This window comes from Dermochelys coriacea, chromosome 5 (assembly GCF_009764565.3).
Source record: "Dermochelys coriacea isolate rDerCor1 chromosome 5, rDerCor1.pri.v4, whole genome shotgun sequence".
Classification (NCBI taxonomy): domain Eukaryota; kingdom Metazoa; phylum Chordata; order Testudines; family Dermochelyidae; genus Dermochelys; species Dermochelys coriacea.
This window is the reverse complement of record NC_050072.1, coordinates 74,184,519-74,208,731: the sequence shown is the minus strand read 5'-3', so window position 1 is coordinate 74,208,731 and position 24,213 is coordinate 74,184,519. Positions and strand designations below refer to the sequence as shown.

Here is a 24,213-nt window from a genome sequence, read left to right as displayed (position 1 = left end):
CAAATCACACAGAGAAAAGCATCAGCAAATCTCCCTACCCCCAAGCCTTGCACCCTAGAACTGTACCATCTTGCCCTGGTCAGAAGCCTGACCAGTATAAGTTTATTACCCAGTCTGCCCTTCCCTCGATGTGGAGAGGACACACACTAGCCTTTGTAAACTGAGGTAAGATTTACCTAGCATTTCAACCAGAACACACTGTTTTAGATAAAATATAAAACAGACCTATTAACTACAGAAAGAAAGATTTTAAGTGATTACAAGTGGTATGCACAAAAGTTCAGAGATCGTTACCAAAGAAAATAAAAGGTAAGCGCACAGTCTAAATCTTAACCCTTATTAGACTAGACGGTATTTGGATCAAACGGTTTTCTCACCCTAGTAGCTGTTATAGTTCTTAATACATGGACTTCCCCGTTAAGCCTGGGACCAGTCTCCTCAGTTCAAGTCTCTGTCTTCCCAGCATTCTTGTTGCTTCCAGCATAGGTGGGTAGGAGAAAGGAGACAGTGGCATCATGTTTTGACCTATTTTATATCCTCAGACAATGTGCCTGGAAAACACTAGCCCAGACATGTCCTGATGGGCTTAGCTGAGTCACAGAGTTGAGCAATCCCCCATTGTGTGATGCTTGCACAACTCTCTTACAGAATTTTAGATCCCTAGTTTACAACTCCCCTTCTGATTAATGGTTGTTTAACACTCTCCAGGTTGTGGATCACCTCCTGTGTTGTTACTGGAGAAGGAGCAGTGGGAGACTCCCAAACTTACAATATATTTCAATAGCAACCATACAGCAAAATTTCATAACTTCATACACACTAACGATATACATATTTTGACAGAACAATGGGTTTCAGCAGAACATAACCTTTCATATGATATCTTACATCACATGCTTTGTATGAAATATAATTATATGATGGGGTGGATATGGGGTTTCCAGGGGGCTGCTTATGCAGAGTATATGATATCCTAAGAGAGGTGAGCACATAAACTGGGGAACACTGTCTCCTATACCAGGGGTTCTCAACTTTTATCTTCTGATCCCCTGCTTCCCCCCAACATGCTATAAAAATGCCATAGCCCACCAGTGCCACAACAACTGTTTTTCAGTATATTAAAAGCCAGGGCCGGCATTAGGGGGTAGCAAACAGAACAGTTGCCCAGGGCCTCACACCACAGGGGCCCCGCAAAGCTAAGTTGCTCAGGCTTGGGCTTCAGTCCAGGGAGGAAGGACTTGAGCTTCAGCTTCAGCCCCAAGGAACGCAGCTCGGGATTCAGCTTTCTGCCCTGGGCCCCAGTGAGTCTAACTCTCACTGGTTTATTTTGGCAGACCCTCTGAAACCTCCTTGCGGCCCCCCCACAACCCCCAGACCTCTGGTTGTCCTATATAATATTAGGATGTTATTAATTAATAAACAACCCCACCTGTTTGCTATTGAAGATCCAAGGACTTATTTTGCAACTTTAAATTGTTTATTTTGGTCTTTATAATGACTTCATTTTAGGAGAGAAAATCTATTATGGATTTTATTTTGTTAATATGCCATGGACAATTATGAAGGTAATGGGAGGTAACCCCCTAATTCTGTATGTACCAAAGTGCTTGCAGACTAGATTAAATATACTTAAGATAGCCTGCATATGGCATTAATATGTTTCCTCTCTGCATAATTTTTGGAGTAGTTCTGCTGAAAATGTATAAAATCTGTAATACTGCTATTGCTGTGTCACTGTCATTTGGACATTTCAGAGGAAATGCTTCAAAGGAAAATGCATATTTAACTGCTTCCCACTGACTGTTTTGGTGAGTCCACTACTAATTCTGGTCTTCATGCTAGTGGAATGTATATTGTACAGGGACTAGTGCCCACTAGAGCTTGGCCTATGTAAGATATAAACTGTACTACTACTGCTGATAGTCAAGGGAAAATATTTTATCATTCAAACAGTTGAGCCTTTGGTTTTGGAACAAAACAGCCTAAGTTGATTCTACTTTCCATTGTGCAGGCTTGTGCAATAGGTGACAACTATGATGCAGCCATAGATTTGTTGTAGTAGGAAAACTGAGCAGCTGGTATGCAAGAATTAAAATATCCATTAAGGACTCTTTTGCTCATGATAATATCTAACATCTAAGCCCCACCCCATAAAAAACCTGGCATTTCTGAGTCTAACTAAGATTTAAAATATTAATTTAAGAAAAATGCCTTACTTTTATTCCGGTATAATCCTCAATAACTCTTTGCACTGCATAGCTGACATTCAGTGGACAATATATCTGATACACATGTAGAACAGCTGCTTCTCCGTGAGGCAATATCCAAAATTTTATTCCTCACAAGATCAGAATCTATATAATAAAAGGGATCTTGATTTCATCATTTGGTATATCATAATCACTGTCTTTCTTTGAACTCCATGGCTGCTCTGTAAAATAATCTTTCTCCTTTTCTGTACTTTAATCTTCATATTTTGTCTCTTCTTGTATTCCCCTTTCCACTACTGTAAGTGCTGATATACAATTGGAATAAATCGTGCAGTTTTGTAAAGTTCCTTGTTATATCTGTTATGTACTCAGGTGCTCAGATACAAAAAACCTTGCATAATGACTAAAATCTCAATCCAAACCTTATCCAAAAAGGGCCATCTTAAGAGCCTGCATATTTTCTTCTTTGAATAGTTTGCTCCTACTTTTTTAATATAGTACTTAAGAACATAAGAATGGCCATACTGGGTCAGACCAAAGGTCCATCCAGTCCAATATCCTGTCTACCACAGTGGCCAATGCCAGGTGCCCCAGAGGGAGTGAACCGAACAGGTAATGATCAAGTGATCTCTCTCCTGCCATCCATCTCCACCCTCTGACAAACAAAGGCTAGGGACACCATTCTTTGCCCATCCTCGCTAATAGCCATTAATGGACTTAACCTCCAGGAATTTATCCACTTCTCTTTTAAACCCTGTTATAGTCCTAGCCTTCACAACCTCCTCAGGCAAGGAGTTCCACAGGTTGACTGTGCGCTGAGTGAAGAAAAACTTCCTTTTATTTGTTTTAAACCTGCTACCCATTAATTTCATTTGGTGGCCCCTACTTCTTATATTATGGGAACAAGTAAATAACTTTTCCTTATTCACTTTCTCCACACCATTCATGATTTTATATACCTCTATCATATCCCCTCTTTGTCTCCTCTTTTTCAAACTGAAAAGTCCTAGCCTCTTTAATCTCTCCTCTCATGGGACCCATTCCAAACTCCTAATCATTTTAGTTGCCCTTTTCTGAACCTTTTCTAATGCCAGTATATCTTTTTTGAAATGAGGAGACCACATCTGTACACAGTATTCAAGATGTGGGCATACCATGGATTTATATAAGGGCAATAAGATATTCTCCATCTTATTCTCTATCCCTTTTTTAATGATTCCTAACATCCTGTTTGTTTTTTTGACTGCCGCTGCACACTGCGTGGATGTCTTCAGAGAACTATCCACAATGACTCCAAGATCTTTCTCCTGATTAGTTGTCGTTAAATTAGCCCCCATCATAATGTATGTATAGTTGGGGTTATTTTTTCCAATGTGCATTAATTTACATTTATCCACATTAAACTTCATTTGCCATTTTGTTGCCCAATCACTTAGTTTGGCGTGATCTTTTTGAAGTTCTTCACAGTCTGCTTTGGTCTTAACTATCTTGAGCAGTTTAGTATCGTCTGCAAACTTTGCCACCTCACTGTTTACCCCTTTCTCCAGATCATTTAGGAATAGGTTGAATAGGATTGGTCCTAGGACTGACCCTTGGGGAACACCACTAGTTACCCCTCTCCATTCTGAAAATTTACCATTTATTCCTATCCTTTGTTCCCTGCCTTTTGACCAGTTCTCAATCCATGAAAGGATCTTCCCTCTTATCCCAGGACAACTTAATTTACGTAAGAGCCTTTGGTGAGGGATCTTTGTCAAAGGCTTTCTGGAAATCTAAGTACACTATGTCCACTGGATCCCCCTTGTCCACGTATTTGCTGTCCCCCTCAAAGAACTCTAATAGATTAGTAAGACATGATCTCCCTTTACAGAAACCATGTTGACTTTTGCGCAACAATTTATGTTCTTCCATGTGTCTGACAATTTTATTCCTTACTATTGTTTCAACTAATTTGCCCAGTACTGACGTTAGACTTACCGGTCTATAAATTGCCACGATCACCTCTAGAGCCCTTCTTAAATATTTTTGTTACATTAGCTATCTTCCAGTCATTGGGTACAGTAGCTGATTTAAAGGACAGGTTACAAACCATAGCTAATAGTTCCACAATTTCACATTTGAGTTCTTTCAGAACTCTTGGGTGAATGCCATCTGGTCCCAGTGACTTGTTACTGTAAAGTTTCTCAATTAATTCCAAAACCTCCTCTAGTGACATTTCAATTTGTGACAATTCCTCAGATTTGTCACGTACAAAAGACGGCTCAGGTTTGGGAATCTCCCTAACATCCTCAGCCATGAAGACTGATGCAAAGAATTCATTTAGTTTCTCTGTGATGACTGTATCATCTTTAAGTGCTCTTTTTGTATCTCGATTGTCCAGGGGCCCCACTGATTGTTTAGCAGGCTTCCTGCTTCTGATGTACTTAAAAAACATTTTATTACCTTTTGAGTTTTTGGCTTGCTGTTCTTCAAACTCCTTTTTGTCTTTTCTTATTACATTTTTACATTTAATTTGGCAGTGTTTATGCTCCTTTCTATTTATCTCACTAGGATCTGACTTCCACTTTTTAAAAGATGCCTTTTTATCTCTCACTACTTCTTTTATATGGTGGTTAAGCCACGGTGGCTCTTTTATAGCTCTTTTACTGTGTTTTTTAATTTGGGGTATTCATTTAAGTTGAGCCTCTATTATGGTGTCTTTGAAAAGTGTCCATGCAGCTTGCAGGGATTTCACTCTAATCACTGTACCTTTTAATTTCTGTTTAAGTGAGTGAAATACATTTGAAGAGTTACATGATGTGTCATTTAATGGCCAAACTTTCAAGTTGCTGAGTTGGTGTTCCCCAAAGCCTGCTGAATATTAACCCCCCGCCCTCACCCCCAGAGAACTCTGTGTGTGTAATTTAGATGAGTTCAGCAAAAGCTGATAGTGATGTGTAGGATCCAGTGATTGTCATAAAAACCAGGCAGCACACAGCAGAAAGGAACAATTAGACCTGCTGTATGTTGCACTGACTGTTAATAACACAAGCATGCCTACTTTTTCTATCTGTACCCCCTACACTGGTTGCAGGAAGAAGCAAGTGGTATAGGAACTAGGGATGGCTAGAAAATAAGAATTCTGTTTCATGAAATGTTTTGAGTTTTCAAAATGTTTTTGTTCTTCATCAGAACAAAACCAAGATCTTTTGAAAAATTTTGAGAGAGAGAGAGCGGTGGTGTGGTGGTAGTCTCTCTTTATATACATCTTGGACCTAAGAAACCATTCTATCAATGTTTTTTTTGTCTAGTTCTAATAGGAGCTGCTATTCCAGCTCAATCACACTGAAAGAACCCCCATTGGAGTGATCATCCCAGGTCCAGGTATGCACACTTTACGAGTACTTTGTGTTAGCTGTGTTGTGGAAAGCAGGCACAGCACAGACCAGGATCTCACCCATTTAGTACAATTTTACTTTATTGGGAGACTACCCTCAAGTATGCAAACATTTTTTTCTGTCCCTGGGGTGCTTGCTTAAGGTGGATTTACTGCAGTGAGAAATATAGCCTGGTTTGATATCACTACAGAACAACTTCTGACCAAACCCTAGCTGTTACCAGTCTGCTACAACATCAGCTAGGCAAGTGGAATGGATGTGAAAAAGCTTGATGTTTGTGTATTTTGTTTGGCAATAATTCTTCTGTATTAATTCTCAGGAGCTGCACTGAGAAGACACAGACAATAAGCGTAGATTCCCTGGCTGCTGAATTCCCCTAATTGCCGATCATGACCCCAGCAGATGGCTTTGTTTTTCTTCAGAAGCACCTCTGGGATATTTATAAATATCTCAGTCATTCTTTTAGGGGACAATAAAACTCAGGTTGAAATAAGATAAAATACCTTTTTTGAATTTTTATTCATTTTCCACATCTTCAAAATATAGCTGAAAGCTACCCTCTGTAAAAATACAGATTAAAAGAATTAAACTATCCCCTTCAACAGGGCTTGTAAGGTACAGCAACAGACCAGATGGATAAGAACAAGGGGGTAGGCAGACAGTAATTTACTTGGATTTTAGTAAGGTACATTACTACAGAGGAAGCTCATAGGGACATAACCTTATTGTATAACATCCAGGTAAGAAAATAAAGGGATGATAGATAAGCTTATTATCAACGGTATTAAATCAGAATGGTCAGATGTACCCAAGAGAGGTCCGTTAAGGATCTGTACTGTGACTGGTGTTATACATTAATAAATTGGGGCACAACCTTGCAAATATTTATTGCATGTGCATAACTTTACTCATGTTAGTAATGGGGACCACTCAAGTGAGTAAAGCTAACTGTGTGTTTAAGTGGTTACACCAAGGGCTGGATCCTGCAGACTATAAATTTGACAAAGATTAAATTTGTAGATATAAAGCCTGGTAGCATACGGGGGAAAAAGATGGCTCTAGTTTGAAAATTTGTCAGACTAATTTGTGAGAGGATATTTGGGGCTTGCTATTTGCGGACACACAGTTCCACACAGTTTTGCTCATGCAGTAATGTGTAAATGGAGCTGGTTGGGGGGAAACAGGGTGCACAGGAATAACCTGGATGTTAGAAGTCTAACTTATATGCATTGTGTTCACAAAGAGGATGGATTGAGACTAGGGTGGAAAGGAGTTCCCCAAACCCTGAGCTGCAGATGAGCTGTGCTTTTCCTGTGGATGTCCAGCCATCAGGCTGCTTCCCGTCATATAGTAGATCAACTTCAGGACTGTTCATTTTTGCACCAGCTGCTTATATCCCTAAGTCAACACTTTGGCAGTCAGTGCATAGAGATGCTCCAGACAAGCTAGCTTTTCCCCAGCCACATCCTCTGCATCATCAGCCAGGAAAAAAGGAACTCATAGGAGCCACTATGGCAGCTCTGTGCCACCTGAGGATCCCCCAACATTGGGTAAATCCTCCAGGGCCTGTTCAAGTAGCTTTAAGGCATGATACAAAGCACCCTTACCGTACAGGAAGCTCTGACTTCAGGTCTTTAATGTAAAGATGTGTAAGATAATGGGACAGATTCACCACCACACTCTGTTCCTTTTGTGCCAGTTGAGTGATGCAAAAAGAGTAGAAACCACCCATATACTCCCAGCTGGGGACTCTCCATGAATAGGAGATCCTCAGTGGGTTCAGAGCCATCATAGTCTATAAGCACCTATATGGAAAAAAAATTAATAATGGGCTGTTCAATCTAGCAGAGAAATATATAACACAATTCAATGGCTGGAAGGTGAAGGTAAAGAAATTTATACTGGAAATAATGCAAACATTTTTAACCAATAGTGGATTCCCCATCACTGATCATTTTAAAATCAAGATTGGATGTTTTCCAAAAGATCTGCTCTAAGAATTATTTTGGAGAGTTCTGTGGCCCGACGAGATAATCACAATAGTTCCTTCTGGACTTGGAATCCATGAATCTAAAGCCTGCAAGGGGGTCTAAACTAAAGTTGGGCTGGGTCAGAGAATCAGGATGCTCTAAGCATAAAGAACAATACAGAGCATAGGTAGAAATGAAGGATCCAATCATATAATCATTTGAGATGTCCCCAAGACCTAGCAAATGGCTGTTTGACTTGATAAACTTTTTATAAATTCTCTATGTATTGGTAAAAAGAAAAGGAGTACTTGTGGCACCTTAGAGACTAACAAATTTATTAGAGCATAAGCTTTCGTGAGCTACAGCTCACTTCGTTGCAGAAACAAAACAAACAATCTTACAATGCAAAAGGTAAAGTTCAAAGAAGGGCAACACAAATGATAAATGGTCTTGAGACTCTAACTTACAAGGAGAGACTGAAGGATCTATATTTGCTCCTCCTAGGAAAACTATATTTAATGGAAGTGGACATCACTCTTCTTAATTAACTGAAAGGAGATGGTATAGAAGAGGGGAGAACATTATTCATAGTGGAATGGATTGATAAAATGAGTCAAGTTGGGGCGGGGGGAAATAATTTGGCTTGGATATTAGGAAAAGCTTTCTGTTGAGAAGATAAGGCAGAGTAGAACAGTGCCTAATGGTGAGGATGTTGCAGCACAATCACTAAAGGATTCAGAGGAAAATGTTGATAAGTTGATAGTGTAGGTCCTTTTCAGCTTGAATTAGATGGCCTGAAAGATGTTTTCCAAATTCCAATCCTATCATCTTCAAATCTAGGACACATTACCAAATGAAATACTGCAGTCCTCTGCTATCAGTTTAATACCTTTTTTAACATAGGCTTTGATGATGCAAGTTGTCAGTCTGAATGGTGTTTTGTTTCAGTAATTTGTTACTGTTGTTTTATTTATACAGCATCGAGAAGGGTCTAGGTGCTCTACAGCCATGTGCCTTTGGAAAGGAAAGCAGGCCTAGAAGTCTAGCAGCTGGTTCAGTAGTACGTGGATACCAAGAGCTGAAGTGAACATATCAGATAACTATTTTGGGATGGAAGGTAGGATTGGGGCAAAGTTAGTTTTAATTTGTCTTTGTACTTCTCATGCCACCAGGACTGCTCAGGGAGTAGTTTAGCCCTGGATGTAACTTGGAACAGCCTGAAGGCAACTCCAAATTATGACACCTTGTGCTGGATCCCAAGGGCAGAGCACTGAAGCTATACCCCCTTTCACTACTGGCATGTCCTCACCACACCTATTATTCTAGGGAAAATGACAGTGAGTGGGATAGTGCCAGCATGAGACAGTCCTCAGTTATCCATGTAGAACATTAAAGCCCCTTTGTGCTGCCAAAACAGCACAAAGAGGGTCATAGTGTGAGCCTGGACCAAATCTGCAGGACCTGGTTCTTCTCTTACACAAGTGCAAACTAAAATCACTCCTGATTTGAAATTGATATAAATGAGAGAAGAATCAGACCCATAATACCTGCCACTAGAAACATCCATAGTATTAATGGTGTGAGGACTATTGTGTTTAGCATGAATGGGAAATGTGAAAAACTGACACCTGTACACGCCATCAAGCAGTGTCACGGACATCACCACAGACCTATTTAGCAACTGGCTCTGTGAGTATATTGCTTTACCCTGCATTTAAACTGCTAGCCTTCTGGTTGCAGTCTTTAGATTCCAGTCCACACTTGTATTCAGCTCACTACAAATAATTACTTTTATCCGCTGCATTTCTGCTGACCCATTATCCTTGTGATTCCCTATTAACTGTCTCACCTGATTAACAGGTCCTAAAGCGGTACAGTATAGTGCTCAACACATTTTGGCTAAAGCTATCAGTGAGCTATGCAACAGATGGCCTGGTTGCTCATACCCCCTCCCCACTCATCTTCCAAGATACGTTTCATAGCCAGATAGCATCTCCTCTTACTTATCCCAGTGTAATCATTGGAGTTATTCCTGATTTACACCAGTATAAGTGAGAGGAGAATCAGGCTTACAGTCCCTCATCTTTCCTGACTATTTGATCAACTTTGCAGAATACCGGGTGACTGACCATATAATTCAGTCTGCTACAACATCCTGTCAGTGCTGTGATGGGGCAAATGAGCATACTTCACAGTCGCTGCCATGTCCTACAATGGCTTTTCAGTCACAAGAAGTTTCTGCAGATTATATAACTAACTGCTGTTGTTTCACAGAGAGTTTATGATACATGCTAGTTAAAATGGAGAGACTACTGACCACAGACTGCATGTTTGTCTGGGGCAATGTATCTTCTGCACAATGTGTTTCAGACATATGTCTGACAAGTAATACAGAGATATTAATCAGATAACACAATGTCACTAAAGTGAGAGGGAAACTGCCAACAATATTCAAAATTATTTGGTGTATTTATATTTCAATCCACATAATTAAATAAAGTTGAGGCTCTTATTTTAAGGAGAACAACATAAATATGCAACAATAATGATGTTTAGTAATTACACAACATTTTCCATCCATAGCTTTCACAATGCTTCACAAAGAAAGGTATTTTTCCCCATGGTAAAGATGGGGAGGGGTGCACACAAAGATTGTGATTTGTGCCAGGTCACACAGCAATTCAGTAGCAGAGTTGGAGATAGAATCCAAATCTTGTGATTCCCAGTCATATTTCTTATTCACTGTATCATGCTGCCTCTGCTCTATTCTAGCTACTTACAGTTCCCTATGTATTGGATATCATATTATGCATGTCAAGGAAATATGCTCCTCCAATGTAGGCTGATGTATTTGGTACATCTTGATGCTCTCTTCATTTCCAGTGAAAACATCAGCTTGACACACAACTCTTTTTGGTGACATTTGGGGGTTAGCCAAAAATGCTGCTTTGACCTATGTTCATTTTCTGCTTTGAAAGGGACACATCTCCGACATAATGAAAAAACAGTGAGAACACAGTCTTGTTATTGGAGTTGATTTGGCTCAAGAATACTCATTGACTGTGGCATTAGTCCACCCAAACAATTCAGAAAATAGACCCTCCAGGACTATACATTGGCAAAGGTTCACTAAGGACAATGGAGTGACACAGATTTACACCCAGGGAGGATCTGGCCCACTATTTTTCATCCCTCTCTATGCTGGAGAAAAGTGGTGTTTCCAGTTCCGATTCGGATACCTGAAATGCTTGTCTGACACTTATAGTATGTCTACACTGCGATCAGAGATGTGATTGCATCTGTGGTAGGCATACCAGGGCTAGCTTTAATCTAGCTAGTGTGGCTATAAATAGCAGTGAAGACAGGCACAGACCTCAAACTAAGCTAGCAATGTAAGTATGTACCTAGGATTCTGGGTGGGCTTGTACAGCCTGCACTGCTACACACATTCATTGCTATTTTTAGCAGCTCTAGCTAGATTAAAGCTAGCATGGGAATGCCTGCCTGAGCTGCAGTCACACCTCTGATGGCAGTGTAGACATACCTGTTAGGATATAGATATTCAGGCCTATCTGTAAAAGCCTATACTCTAAGAATTTAGGTGTATTCTTATCACTTAGCTAGTTATAGAGGTATAAAAGAAAGAATCAAAATCACTGTCTGCCAGTGTAAGGACCTTCTCTTACTGTGACAGTCTGAGGCCCTGTGCTTAGGATAAGGCCTTTGGCTAAGCAGCAGAGGCAGCCAGAAGCTGGGAAGCGAAAGGTCACATCCTTACATTCCAAACTAGTCACATTGAAATACGGTGCTAGTGAGCTGTTAGGAATATAATCCTGTCCTGATAATGCCTATTGCCTCCAGAAAAAAGAACAGGAGTACTTGTGGTACCTTAGAGACTAACAAATTTATTATAGCATAAGCTTTTGTGGGCTACAGCCCACTTCATTGGATGCATAGAATGGAACATACAGTAAGAAGATATATATATATATATACACATACAGATAAATTGGAAGTTGCCATACAAACTGTGAGGGGCTAATTAGTTAGGATGAGCTATTATCAGCAGGAGAAAAAAACCTTTGTAGTGATAATCAAGATGGCCCATTTAGACAGTTGACAAGAAGGTGTGAGGCTACTTAACTTTAGGAAAATAGATTCAATATATGTAAAAAGAAAAGGAGTACTTGTGGCACCTTAGAGACTAACAAATTTATTAGAGCATAAGCTTTCGCTCACGAATTTTTTTATTAGAGCATAAGCTGTAGCTCACGAAAGCTTATGCTCTAATAAATTTGTTAGTCTCTAAGGTGCCACAAGTACTCCTTTTCTATTTGCGAATACAGACTAACACGGCTGCTACTCTGAAACCTGTCAATATATGTAATGACCCAGCCACTCCCAGTCTCTATTCAAACCCAAGTTAATGGTATCTAGTCTGCATATTAATTCAAGCTCAGCAGTTTCTTGCTGGAGTCTGTTTTTGAAGCTTTTCTGTTGCAAAATTGCCACCCTTAAATTTTTTACTGAGTGGCCAGAGAGGTTGAAGTGTTCTCCTACCGTCTTTTACATTTACAGCCCTGATCATTAGTAATTGCTGTTGCCATTTAAAGCTCAATCTTGGACCTGGATTTGAATAGTATCAATATTTCTTTACTATTGCTAAAGGCAGACTTTTAATTTATAGTTTCTTCTTTTGAGTTGCAAAGATTTGTCTCTGTGAAGAATATTTTAAATGAAATTCACGATTTGGGTCTTTTAGACATCTTCAGAAATGCCTGCACAAAAACGGTTTGCTCACAATTTGCTGGTGTGATTGCTGTGATGGTTTGCAGTCACTAACTATGCACACCATTGATCAGTGAGTTGCTTAAGTGGTTATTTGCATGCAGATTTAGTGTGATTGTAATGCAAATTATGGACACAACAAATATGAAAAATTGGCTCCTCAGTTCCAGTCTCTACTAATGTAATTACTTTGTTATTGGGCTTATTATGAGGCATTCTAGGAAATAAAAGAGAAAAGTAAAAGCATGTGATTAAAAACTTAAGACCTTATTCTGTCCCCAATGAAGTCAATGACAAAACTCCCACTGACTTTACTGGGGGTAGGATCAGGTACTAAATCAGTGACAGAGCCAGATGAATCTTTCTTTGCAGTCTGAAAAGGAGTACTTGTGGCACCTTAGAGACTAACAAATTTATTAGAGCATAAGCTTTCGTGAGCTACAGCTCACTTCATCGGATGCATTTGGTGGAAAAAACAGAGGAGAGATTTATATACACACACACAGAGAACATGAAACAATCCCCATGGTATTTCTTCCTCCCATCCCACCCCCCACTGTTCCTCTGATATTCTTGTTAACTGCTGGAATTAGCCTACCTTGCTTGTCACCATGAAAGGTTTTCCTCCTTTCCCCCCCCTGCTGCTGGTGATGGCTTATCTTAAGTGATCACTCTCCTTACAGTGTGTATGATAAACCCATTGTTTCATGTTCTCTGTGTGTGTGTGTGTATATAAATCTCTCCTCTGTTTTTTCCACCAAATGCATCCGATGAAGTGAGCTGTAGCTCACGAAAACTTATGCTCTAATAAATTTGTTAGTCTCTAAGGTGCCACAAGTACTCCTTTTCTTTTTGCGAATACAGACTAACCCGGCTGCTACTCTGAAACCTGTCTTTGCAGTCTGTGATATAGCATTCCAAAACAGCCACATTTTCTTTGCTCTTCTTGTTAAGGTCAGCTGTTGCCTGTAAGCCATTTTCTTCACAAACTCCGGAGTAATTCTTTCTGCAGGGCACACTTCTCAAATAAATCTTCATGATGTTGCTGAGGAATTATTTGATCTATCTCTGGCTTCTTGTTTATTATGTTTAGAATATTGCTCATTGTGATTTGAGGTGGTGTGCTATCTTGCCCTTTAAATAAAAGAAGGAAGAAAGGATTCTAGGCAGCCAAAACCTTTCAATTGAGAAGGCACCTCTCCTGTGAGGGTGCTTTAAAAGGAAGTCTTCTAAAAAGAAGGCACAAAGTGCACCAAGCTTGACTACTTTAGTCAGGAATGAAGACACACTGTTTTTAGAGAATCATCGGAGCTGATAGGAGTCATGGTGAAGAAGAGCTGAAGGAAACAGCTGCTGAGGAAGGTTTGAAGGTCCAACAGGACTGAGGGTCGAAGATGTGTGCCAGTTTTAACTACCTGCAGCAGCTCAGATTGCTGATTGAAAGAGTGTATACAAATGTGTGTGAGGGAGAGCCTCTGCTTTATTGCTTTGTTGAGACTTGGCTAAGCCTAAAGCTTTCTGTAGTTTTGCTTGAGCACTGCTTTATTCTTGGTTGCCATGCTGTTGTTAGCTCTAACATGAATCACTGTTGTTACGCAGCTCTCCTTGTGCATTGGGCTTTGAAGCATTGCATTGCTTTTGGCACATTGAAAACAATTTGTTTACAACTTGGAGATTTAATTTATGCTAGTTACAAAGTACTTCTCATGTTTTATTGTATATGTAATACTCCATTGTTCTTCTCCTTCAGATATATTTGTAATAACTTTCTTGTTCTTTTTCTGGAGGAAGAGGAGTGAGGGGAGAGAGAAGAGTTAGAATAGTCTTGGGCTTGCTTGCAAGTGAGGAGATGTAAGGAAATCTTAGAGAATGGAAAAGGGCAAAAAAGGAATAGAGGGGAAAAGGGAAGAATCAGGATGAACTAATGAAAGGCCTAATTCTGGTGTCAATTACATGGCTATAAATTAGAAGCGAATGAGGCACTTCAATTCAGCATTCCTTTATTCATTTGAGATCCTAGAAAGAATTTATTCTGTATTTCACTTCACTTTTGATCTTCCACTTCACTTTTACTGTGGAAATCCAACTTTCACTTTGGGTAAGCATAAAGCAGTTTTTTTCCTGATAGACACTTCCTTTTGTGTTTAAAAATAAATCATTTTAAAAAATGAGAACAGACAGGGTGACAAAAGTCTGAAAATGGTGGCCTAATTTAGTGGATATTCCTGAGGATAGTAGATGTCAGTTTTATCTTATCTACCATCTAATTTCTCCAGGAATACTTGCTGAAACTAGGCCACTGTCTCCAGGCCCCTAGTAATTTTCTCTGTTCTTTTAATACTTGGGCTCTTGGCAGAAGAACTTTTAAGCAAAACTGTACAAAAATGTTTAATACAAAAAGCCAACCCTGTGAAGTTCACCATTACACAAGTAGCTGAATACATTCCCTTTTTACTAGGAGGAACCATTGCACTATCTTGGCTTTATGTGAATGTTTTCTGGAGCCAGTGGGATGGGGTGTGTTGATCTGGAGAAAGTCAAGGGATGTGTGCAGTATAATCACTGAGTAGTCTAGAGCTAATTGGAGTGTCGGATTGTTTAGACACTGGCAGGACAGGGCATACTCTGGGTTATGACACTGAGATGAAGGTGCAGCGCAGGGAAGGCCTTCTTTGTGTCTCTAGTCGTAGGGAGGTAATCCGGCCTGCCTGAACTAATTGGAACATGAGAATGAGCAGACTAAGGCTCAGTTTCACAAGGGACTGAGTAACCATTGTAAAGTGCTGAGCATCCTCAGTTCCCCTGGATTTCAATCTTGCTGTGTTGCAGGATCTGTACTGTACATACACGCAGGACATGAAACAAATCCGTTTGTGATGGATAACACTGTTATCATGGGTGACAGGTTTGTATAATTTTTGCTGGTGGCCAGAACGGGTCCAAGTCCCCTCCACCCCCCATGTAAGCCGATATATATTTTTAAAAATAACGTAAAAATCAGAGGGCTCTGGGGTGGGGCTGGGGATGAGGAGCTTGGGGTGCGAGAGGGATTTGGGCAGAGGGTTGGGGTGCAGAGATGAGGGCTGCAGGCTACCATCACGTGTGCACCTCCTCCCCTGCTGCTGCCCCTCACTGTAGCCTCACTGGGGTGGGGGATGGGGCTGCCCCTTGCCCAGCATGGAGCAGGAGCAGTGACTGTGGTCCTGCAGCCCCCTGTGCTGGTGGAGGGTCCTGCCAGAAAAGGAAAGGATCCGTCCATCTGAGGCAGAATGGTTGACCTGGCACTATGGTTTGGAGGTGCTAGGACCCTGCGGCGGCAGTTAATTCCAGGAGCCGGAAGAGTGGAGTGGCAGGGCAGCTGCCCGCTGCCCAGGGTGCAGGCAGGGACGCTCAGGGGAGGCACACAGGGGCAGCAGGCAGGGCCAGGGGAGAGACCCGGCCCCAAACATTGGTGGAGCCGGGTCCCAGGCCCTGAATATTGCTGGAGCACTGGCACCATGGGCCCATATAACTCGCTGCCCCGACTGTTATCCAGGCCTTAGGGCTATATGTATTGCTGATCTAGCTGTTTCAGGGCAGGATCTACAGCCTTTATTAGTACAAACAGTAATTTTGGATTGGCTCCAGTGTGAAAGTGTAGTGTGTTAATACAGCATGTGAGACAGACTAACAAGTTTCAGGAATCCTGTATAAAAAACACTATTTTTATTAGTAGACTAATGCCCTTTGTTATAGTGTCTGCTGATGGACATTTGAGGGGGCTATTCCGGACAAAACAAGCAAACAATTAGTAATCAGTGTGACATTTCACTTCTCTCTCTTTCAACTATCATTTTGGAAGTATGTCAAGGTCCTTCATCATTTACAATCAACTAGCTATTTCTGTTGCCATCAAAGCACCTCATGTTGATTTTTCTCTGGCATTATGCCTTGCAGCAATGTTCCAGTTCTTAGTTTGCTCTTTTATTACAGAAAAGCAACTTGCAACTTTTTTCCCATAGATTCCAGAAGACTCCACAAAACCATTGCTTTGATTCCTATATGATTTCTATGAAGAAGTACTAGGAAAATGGAGTTTCCTTTGAAATACCATAGGAACCAGTTCAAAGACTTCTGGGGTACACTGGAATGGTTGCATGTGGTACCAAATTACCAAGGGTTAGCTGCACACTTATATTCAGACTCTTGTCCATCTTAAGTATTTATAAGGCATTTGGTGGTACTAGGGCATGGTAGTGGTGAGGTGGAACGGAGAATAAAAGGAAGGAGGTTAGGGACAAGGTTTAGAACCTCTTTGTGTATTGCATATCAAGGAAACTTTAACCTCCCTCCTAAAAAATTTCCATTCAGAAACTTTATACCCCATTTGGTTTTACATATTGGTATTTTATTATGTACATCAGAGACTGTAACATATGTGCTGTTTGTTTCTATAAAGAAAAATTATCAAGAAATTCTATGCTGCTATAAGTGATTAGGTGTTTTTCAGATGACATCTGGTGGGCAAACCAGAGACAGCTGGAATAGTAACTCCAGGAAATGTAAATCTCTTCTTCTCTTAACTCAGTGTGACAGTGACCAGCTCTTAAGCCTCATCTACAATAAAGAATTGTACCATTATCAGTACTAGTTGTAACAGTGCAGTGCATCCACACTAGTGATCTTGATTTAGGTATACTTGGTGCTCAGCAACCATGCCTTCCTTTTGCTAGTGTTACAGGACTTGTGGATTGTTGCCATAATTCCTTGGAGCAAATGCTTATCTATGAATCTATAATGTATATTTGCCCGTTTACTTTTTTGTTATCCCAATGGATTTGTTGAATGGATTTGTCCTGTCCAAGGGGCCATAAGGGTTAGGGGTTATGCCCTGCTGTGACTTCACAATTGTAGATGGTAGAGGGTCACGAGCCTGTCTGGATGCTTAGGCACTCTTCCAGTGAGTGCTGCCATCTCTTGGAAGTAAGGAGCTTGACTTCATTCATTAATCATATAAGATTAGGGTTGGAAGAGACCTCAGGAGGTCATCTAGTCCAACCCCCTGCTCAAAGCAAGACCAATGCCCACTAAATCATCCCAGCCACCACTTTGTCAAGCCAGGCCATAAAAACCTCTAAGGATGGAGATTTCACCACCTCCCTAGGTAACCCGTTCCAGTGCTTCACCACCCTCCTAGTGAAATAGTGTTTCCTAATATCCAACCTAGACCTCCCCCACTGCAACTTGAGACCACTGCTCTTTGTTCTGTCATCTGCCACCACTGAGAACAGCCTAGCTCCATCCTCTTTGGAATCCCCCTTCATGTAGTTGAAGGCTGCTTTCAAATCTCCATCACTCTTCTCTTCTGCAAACTAAATAAGCCCAGTTCTCCCCACCCCCCTTTTTTTTTTTTAAAGTAACTTTGTGTCTTTAATTTGGGTTGACTTTTCTGGTCCTTGTTTTGTAGCAACTCTAATGGTTTCACTCTTTGATCCAGAGATAGGAGTGGGTCTGGGCACTAGGTCCCTGAGGAAGGACACCCCTTTCAGCCCCCTTAAACCAGCCCAGAGAGTTCCTTCATCTCCTCCTCTCCTGCCTAATGCACTTGGGCTGCCAGAAGTTGTTCCCTCATTGGGTGCAGTAGGGCAATGAGTGGGTGCTGGGGCAGCATGTTGAGATAAATGCATTTTCTTGGGGATATGGTGGATGGATACATCGCTATGTAATCCCTTTTCTTTGTTCTGGTTTTAGGATATCAGATGCTGCTGAGGCAATCTTGTGAAAGCTCTGGCATCCCAACATAGTAAGTATATTGTGGGGTAGCTGCTACCAAATCTTGAATTTTTTTTTCCTTTTGTGTTTCCAGCTTAATAATTTTTTCAAAATGCACGTGTTGTCTTTTTTTACATGCTTATGATGGGACCCCAGGGTGCAGCCTGGGACTGTGGGACTGCTGTGCCCCCTTAACTCTCTCCAGCCTGGACTGTCTCTCACAATGCCTTACTAGTGACCAGCAGCAAGCCCCACCAGGTGCTATTATCATTCAGCACAAAAGCATGTGGAGCCCCACACCCAGCTAGATTGCATGAATGCTCCCAGAGCCACTCATGAATCACACAGAGAAAGGCACCAAAGCCAAATCCCTCCAGCTCCCATCACTGTGCCTCAGGAATATACCCACTTGCACTGCTCAAGACGAGCTGTGCAAATTAATTAATTGGTTCACCACTTCATCAATGGAAATACATGAGCCTTGCCAACCTGAGCAGTTTTGCCACACACTTCATACAAACTCACTGGTAAAGATAAACAGTAAAACAAATGTATTGACTACAAAAGATAGATTTCAAGTGATTATAAATGACAGGCAAAAAGTCAGAATTAGTTACCAAAATAAAATAAAAGCACACAGTCTAAACTCTCAACCCAATTAGAGTGGGCAACATCTAGATTAAGCAGTTTTTCTCACCCCACTGGATATTACAGTCCTTAGTATATAGGTTTTGTCCATCGTGGAGGTGGGTTTTTTAAAGAGCTGGGAGAACTCTCTCCCAGTGCTGTGCCACACGCCTACACAAGCCACTTTAACGTTGCCAGTGTAGACAAGCCCTTTGTTGCTGGCAGCATAGGTGTGGCAGGAGAAAGGCTAAGCATGGGGCCCCTGTGTTCTGTTTTATAAGCTCAGTCCCACGTGCTGGGGGAACACAAGTCCAGGCATGTCGGGCGGGGGGGGCATTGCTGAGTCTCCCTGCAAGTTTGAGCAATTCCCCTGGTGTGGCCTCATGCAGGTGAGTCATTGAATTGTAACTCCCTTGCCGGACAATGGCTGTCGATAGGTTGTTTAACACCCCGCCTGGGCATTGGTTACTTTCCTTGCTGTTGCCTCTGGGGAGCTAACATCTGGCTGACTCCCCAACTTACAGCATGTTTTAGTGACAATCATACAACATAATTCTCTTAACTGCATATGCATTAATGATATACATATATGGATATAGAAATGACTTTCAGCAGACCATAACCTTTCCCCTCATACCTCACAAGGCAAGCTTTATATGCAAGATTATGATTACATAAAAATGAGGAATATGGGGGTTATATAGAATGTCACAGTGTTAATAAAAAGTATTTTTTCATTGTGTTTTTGTGTCCTCCTTTACTACACTGAGGTTTGTTCTTGAGGATGGGAGGGGCAAAGCTGTGACCAGTTGAGCATCACTTCAGATGCTCACAGGCCCACGTGCAGCCAATAGCTGAGTGGGTTGACAAGTGAGAGCTATTAATGTCAAATCTGTCACTGAAGAGAGAACTAACTGCAGAGTTGCAGCTGCAAAGTTTGCACTTCTTGCCCACACAGGCCCTGTAACAGAGGGACTCATTAACTGTGGGATAGAATGGAGTTTGGACTTGCCCAGAGCATGTGTCCCTATATTTATCTTAGGTACTTAAATGGCCTCCATCACCCTAGTGTCTGAGTATCTTACAGTCTTGTAATGTATATATCCTCACAAGACCCCTTTGAGGGAGGGAACTATGTGATCCTCATTTTAGAGATGGGGAAACTGAGCCACAGAGCAACTATCTGATTTGCCCCAGGAATCTTGGGTTTCCAAAGTCCTAGGCTAGCATCTTATTCACAACCATCCTTCCTCTTCACTGCTTGTGCACCACTGTAAACATTTTAATATGTGGATAGAAGGTGTGTTACAGGCATTTGAAAGGGGGTCAAAGTGACAGGACATTGTAAAGCTAAATCCTAAAGTACTTACATAGTTTTCCATAGGAGTTTGCCTCAGTAAGGACTGAGTAAATGAACCTCAGGATCTGGACCACTCTGTAGAAACCTGAACTACTCTGCCTACTCAGAGAAGGTCCAAATGACAGTGTTAAAAATGCTGGCAGCTGAGGGAACCTTGTCTCCTTGTCTGCATTAGCACTTCCCTGCTTGCTACTACTTCTGGAGCTATATCAATGCTAGCAATAGTGTGTATGTTTTGTCATAAAACTATAATGTACAAAGCCTCATAGAAGAGGATTAAAATTTCTTTTGTCTATTTTGTAGGCTGAATATTATGCATGTCAGGGCAGAGTGCATATCGTAAGTCACAGATAACACAGCAAACCTGTTTTGATTAGACTCTGCCTACTTTACAATAGAAATCATGCTAGCAACAAATAAATATGGTTGTTGCTAGCATGGTTTCCATGATTATTCTATACAAGGGCCTTTTCCAGTTACCCACGTAATAAAACAATGTTAATATTTGGGCTCCCAACTAGGCAAACCTTTACCTCCTGATAAGAAGTCATTTTAAAACAGGGTTTTTGGTACTGGTTTCTGCTACTGTGGCTGTGCTGGGTGGTGTGGCTGGAGCATAGGTTTGTTAAAACTGCTTTAAAAAAAAAAGTCTCTAGACTAGATAATTACTTTATTTACAAACCTACTTTTTAATTAAAATTCTGTTCAAGTCACACTGGCCAGCACAACTGAATTAGCAGAAGCCATTATTAATCCCCCCCGGACCAGATCCTGATGTCCAGCTGAATTGCACACCACTGATTTGAAGATGTGGGGTGCAAATGTGGTATAAAGCTCACCTTTGGATTCCCCCAGTCCTGTAGCTGCTGTGTGCCCTCCATATGCGAGAACAGTCTTAGATCTGATTTTCAGAGGTGCTGAGCACCCACATCTCCTGATGTGGAGATACAAATACTCTGTGCTTCTGGAAGTCAGACACAAGGTATCTCAGGCTGGGCATCCAAAAATAGAGGCACCCAAAATCAGTAAATTTTGGCCTAAATATCCTCTACCTGGCAAATCCTTTCTTCCCCCAAAATTGCCCACTGGTAAAGAATGTAAACTAAATGCAGTAGCATCGTATGTCATGAATGCAATGTCATGCACTATACATATAAAGTAAACAGAGGGGTAGCAAATAAGATATTTTCACATTCTCAGCAAGTGCATGTCTTTCCTTTGTTACCACTGAAGGCCAAATCAAGCAAGCAATGGAAGTTTGCCTGAGTAAGATATAACTAAGAGCTAAATCCTGACAGTCTTACTCTTTTCTATGTTTCAGAGTAGCAGCCATGTTAGTCTGTATCCCCAAAAAGAAAGGGAGTACTTGTGGCACCTTAGAGACTAACAAATTTATTTGAGCATAGCTCACGAAAGCTTATGCTCAAATAAATTTGTTAGTCTCTAAGCTTTCGTGAGCTATGCTCAAATAAATTTGTTAGTCTCTAAGCTTTCGTGAGCTATGCTCAAATAAATTTGTTAGTCTCTAAGGTGCTACAAGTACTCCTTTTCTTTTCTATGCGTTTAGCTGATTAGTACTGGTTAATTAGAAGCAGTTACTGCAAACAAAATAAATGACAAATTAGAACTGTATCCCACCTCCAATGACTTATCAACCTTGTGATCCCCATTGGAATTAGATCAGTAGTTCTCAACCTGTGCATAGTGACCCCCCAAGAGGAGCACCAGCAGATACCTCAAGAACTATGGAAATGGGCTGAGATGCCAGAAATACCTATGAACCACTACGTTTATCATGGCATCTCCAACTAAGTGCAGTGAGAAATAGTGCAAAGGAATCTGGGGCATATGGGGAATATATTGTGAATTGTTGTATATGGCTTTGCCATCTGGAAATGGGTGAGAAATCATAGTATGATTGAGAGACCCCCAATAAATTTGCTTGCTGAGGCCTGATGTGTTGCACAGCTCAAAGCCTGAACTGCTCTCAGTTGCTAACTCCACTAAAGGAAACCTCAGAATGGTTGATAAAGCAGCAGTGGATGAAGCAAAGCAAATACAAAACAGGTACTACAGGGTACATCTTGTCTCTCTAATATCAGATTAGTGCAAGAAACAGACAAAGAAAATTAGGAAACACTGTAATGGAAAGAATAAAGATTTTTTCAGACCATTGGAGGTAGCAGTCTGTAAGAAACAATCCTCAATTTACATGCATGGCTATTTTCAAATTTTGAAACATTTCCTATTCCTTGCTAATTTCTATTCAGAAGTTGATGCATAAAAATCACCAACACAAAGAAATCAAATGTAATTGCAATCATAAAAAACAAAAAGGAAAAATACAGCAGGAAAATGCTCTTAAAAACACCAATTAGGCAATAAAATGTCTTCAGCATAGGCCATTTAGTTAGCATCTGTGAATGCTTTTGTGTTCTGCAGCTGGGAACAGCACCAGTTCCTGAAATCTCTTTAGCTAACAAAGCCACAATTTGAACAGATTATTTCCAGTGTGCAGAAAAATTCCGTTGACAGCTATTTAAAAGTTTAACTGGAATAAAGGATGTGAGCAGAAAAATTAGATCATTAGATCACAAAATTTACTGAGTACTTTTAAAAGATTTTCTTCATTTTTACAGCATAACAAAGTACATGCTCTGGTCTTCCTGGATCAATAAATCAATATGAAAATTTTTAAATCCAGAAATAAATAGAGCTTGAGCTAGTAACAAACATCTCCCAGCTCCTTCGGTCATGAGAGAATATGTATATATCAACCATTTGTCTGTGGGTCCCCCCTCAAAAATCTGCAGGGGCTTACCCTGACTTACCTCAGCCACAGATCTAACATGAAGTGTTGAGGTTATAGGGGAGAAGAAAGTAGTAGCATAACTTGCTGTTCTTACATTTCAGGGTTTTCTACTTATAGGGACCTCACTGCAGATTATATGGCTTTTGTTCTAGTTACAAAGGAGATCTTGTACATGATGGCTGCAACAGTGCAAATCCAATAAACTACTTGATAACCAAGTTTTCTAAAGTTTAAGCGATAAAAATTTGAGGCTTCCTTGTATTTTCCATTGAATTTTACCTGGTTTAATTCCTGCTTGGAGAAATTTATATCCCCTGGATTCTTTCAGAGATTTTCAGTTAGGGTTTAAGGGGCTAGTGTTACTCTGAAAGTCACGAGTGCAGTCACATGATCTGTCTACTTTCTGATATTTTTTTCTTGTTTTAAGTTCCAGGACTGTGAGACATTCAAGGCCCAATCCTAAAAAGGGATGAGAAGAGGTCAACCCCTTGCAGGATTAGGAAGTCAGTGTCCAGGAGAAGGATTGTCTTTTAATCATTTGGAGAATCCTCTGTATCACTGCCTTTATTTCACCATTAAAATCTCCTCCCTCTCAGGCTCAGCCACCTAGCTACTGTCCTCCCATTCAAGAAGTATTGAAATTTATCAATAAACTTCTATTCCTCAATGAGTTGGAGAGGATGTTCCTGTACCAGATAATCCTTTATTACACTGTGCTATATTTTCTCAGCTGCTGGAGAAACACCCTAAAAAGGTGACCATTCTGGAGAAGTACTGAAATTACACAAGACAGACAGTCCAGTTAAAACAATAGTAGTCTTTCCACAGATTTCAATGGCCATTGGATCAGGCCTCTAAAGTAGTAATTGTAATGGAGTTGGCAGCAGGAATACAGTGGTTTGACATCCTTCGAACAATGGCAATTCAAGCAGGATGCCTCAACTAGCCCTACTTGAACCAGCCACTGGTTTGACGTTCCAAATAACTGGTATCAGAAATGAAAATATGTATAATGCAATCTCCATAGCTGTGTGTTAAACAAGTGCTGCAAAATATCGCTCCTTTGTATGATACAACACAATTATATGTGACAGGAGAAATATAGGGCCTGAAGTGTATGGGTGTCCGTTACCTACTGGGGTAAGTAGAGTAAGGTAGCATTCAATCAACAACAAAACACCAATACCCTTAGTCAGTAAGGGACTGTAGTGCTGAATGGCCATGGCCACATTGCATACCTTTATTCCAGGTGTCTAAAAGATCCACAGGGTTATTACTGATCTGGTGCAATCAAGTTAATTGCAGATGACTGTATGGC

At 40.8% G+C, this 24,213-nt stretch overlaps 1 long non-coding RNA gene across 1 annotated transcript; it reads left to right on the top strand.

Moving 5' to 3' along the window:
- Positions 1-5,510: 5,510 nt before the first annotated feature.
- LOC122460237 lies at positions 5,511-24,140 on the top strand. The gene is made up of 5 exons (XR_006281418.1): positions 5,511-5,573; positions 8,536-8,674; positions 16,347-16,503; positions 18,076-18,127; positions 23,323-24,140. It is a non-coding gene; the product is annotated as an uncharacterized LOC122460237 (long non-coding RNA).
- Positions 24,141-24,213: the final 73 nt, after the last annotated feature.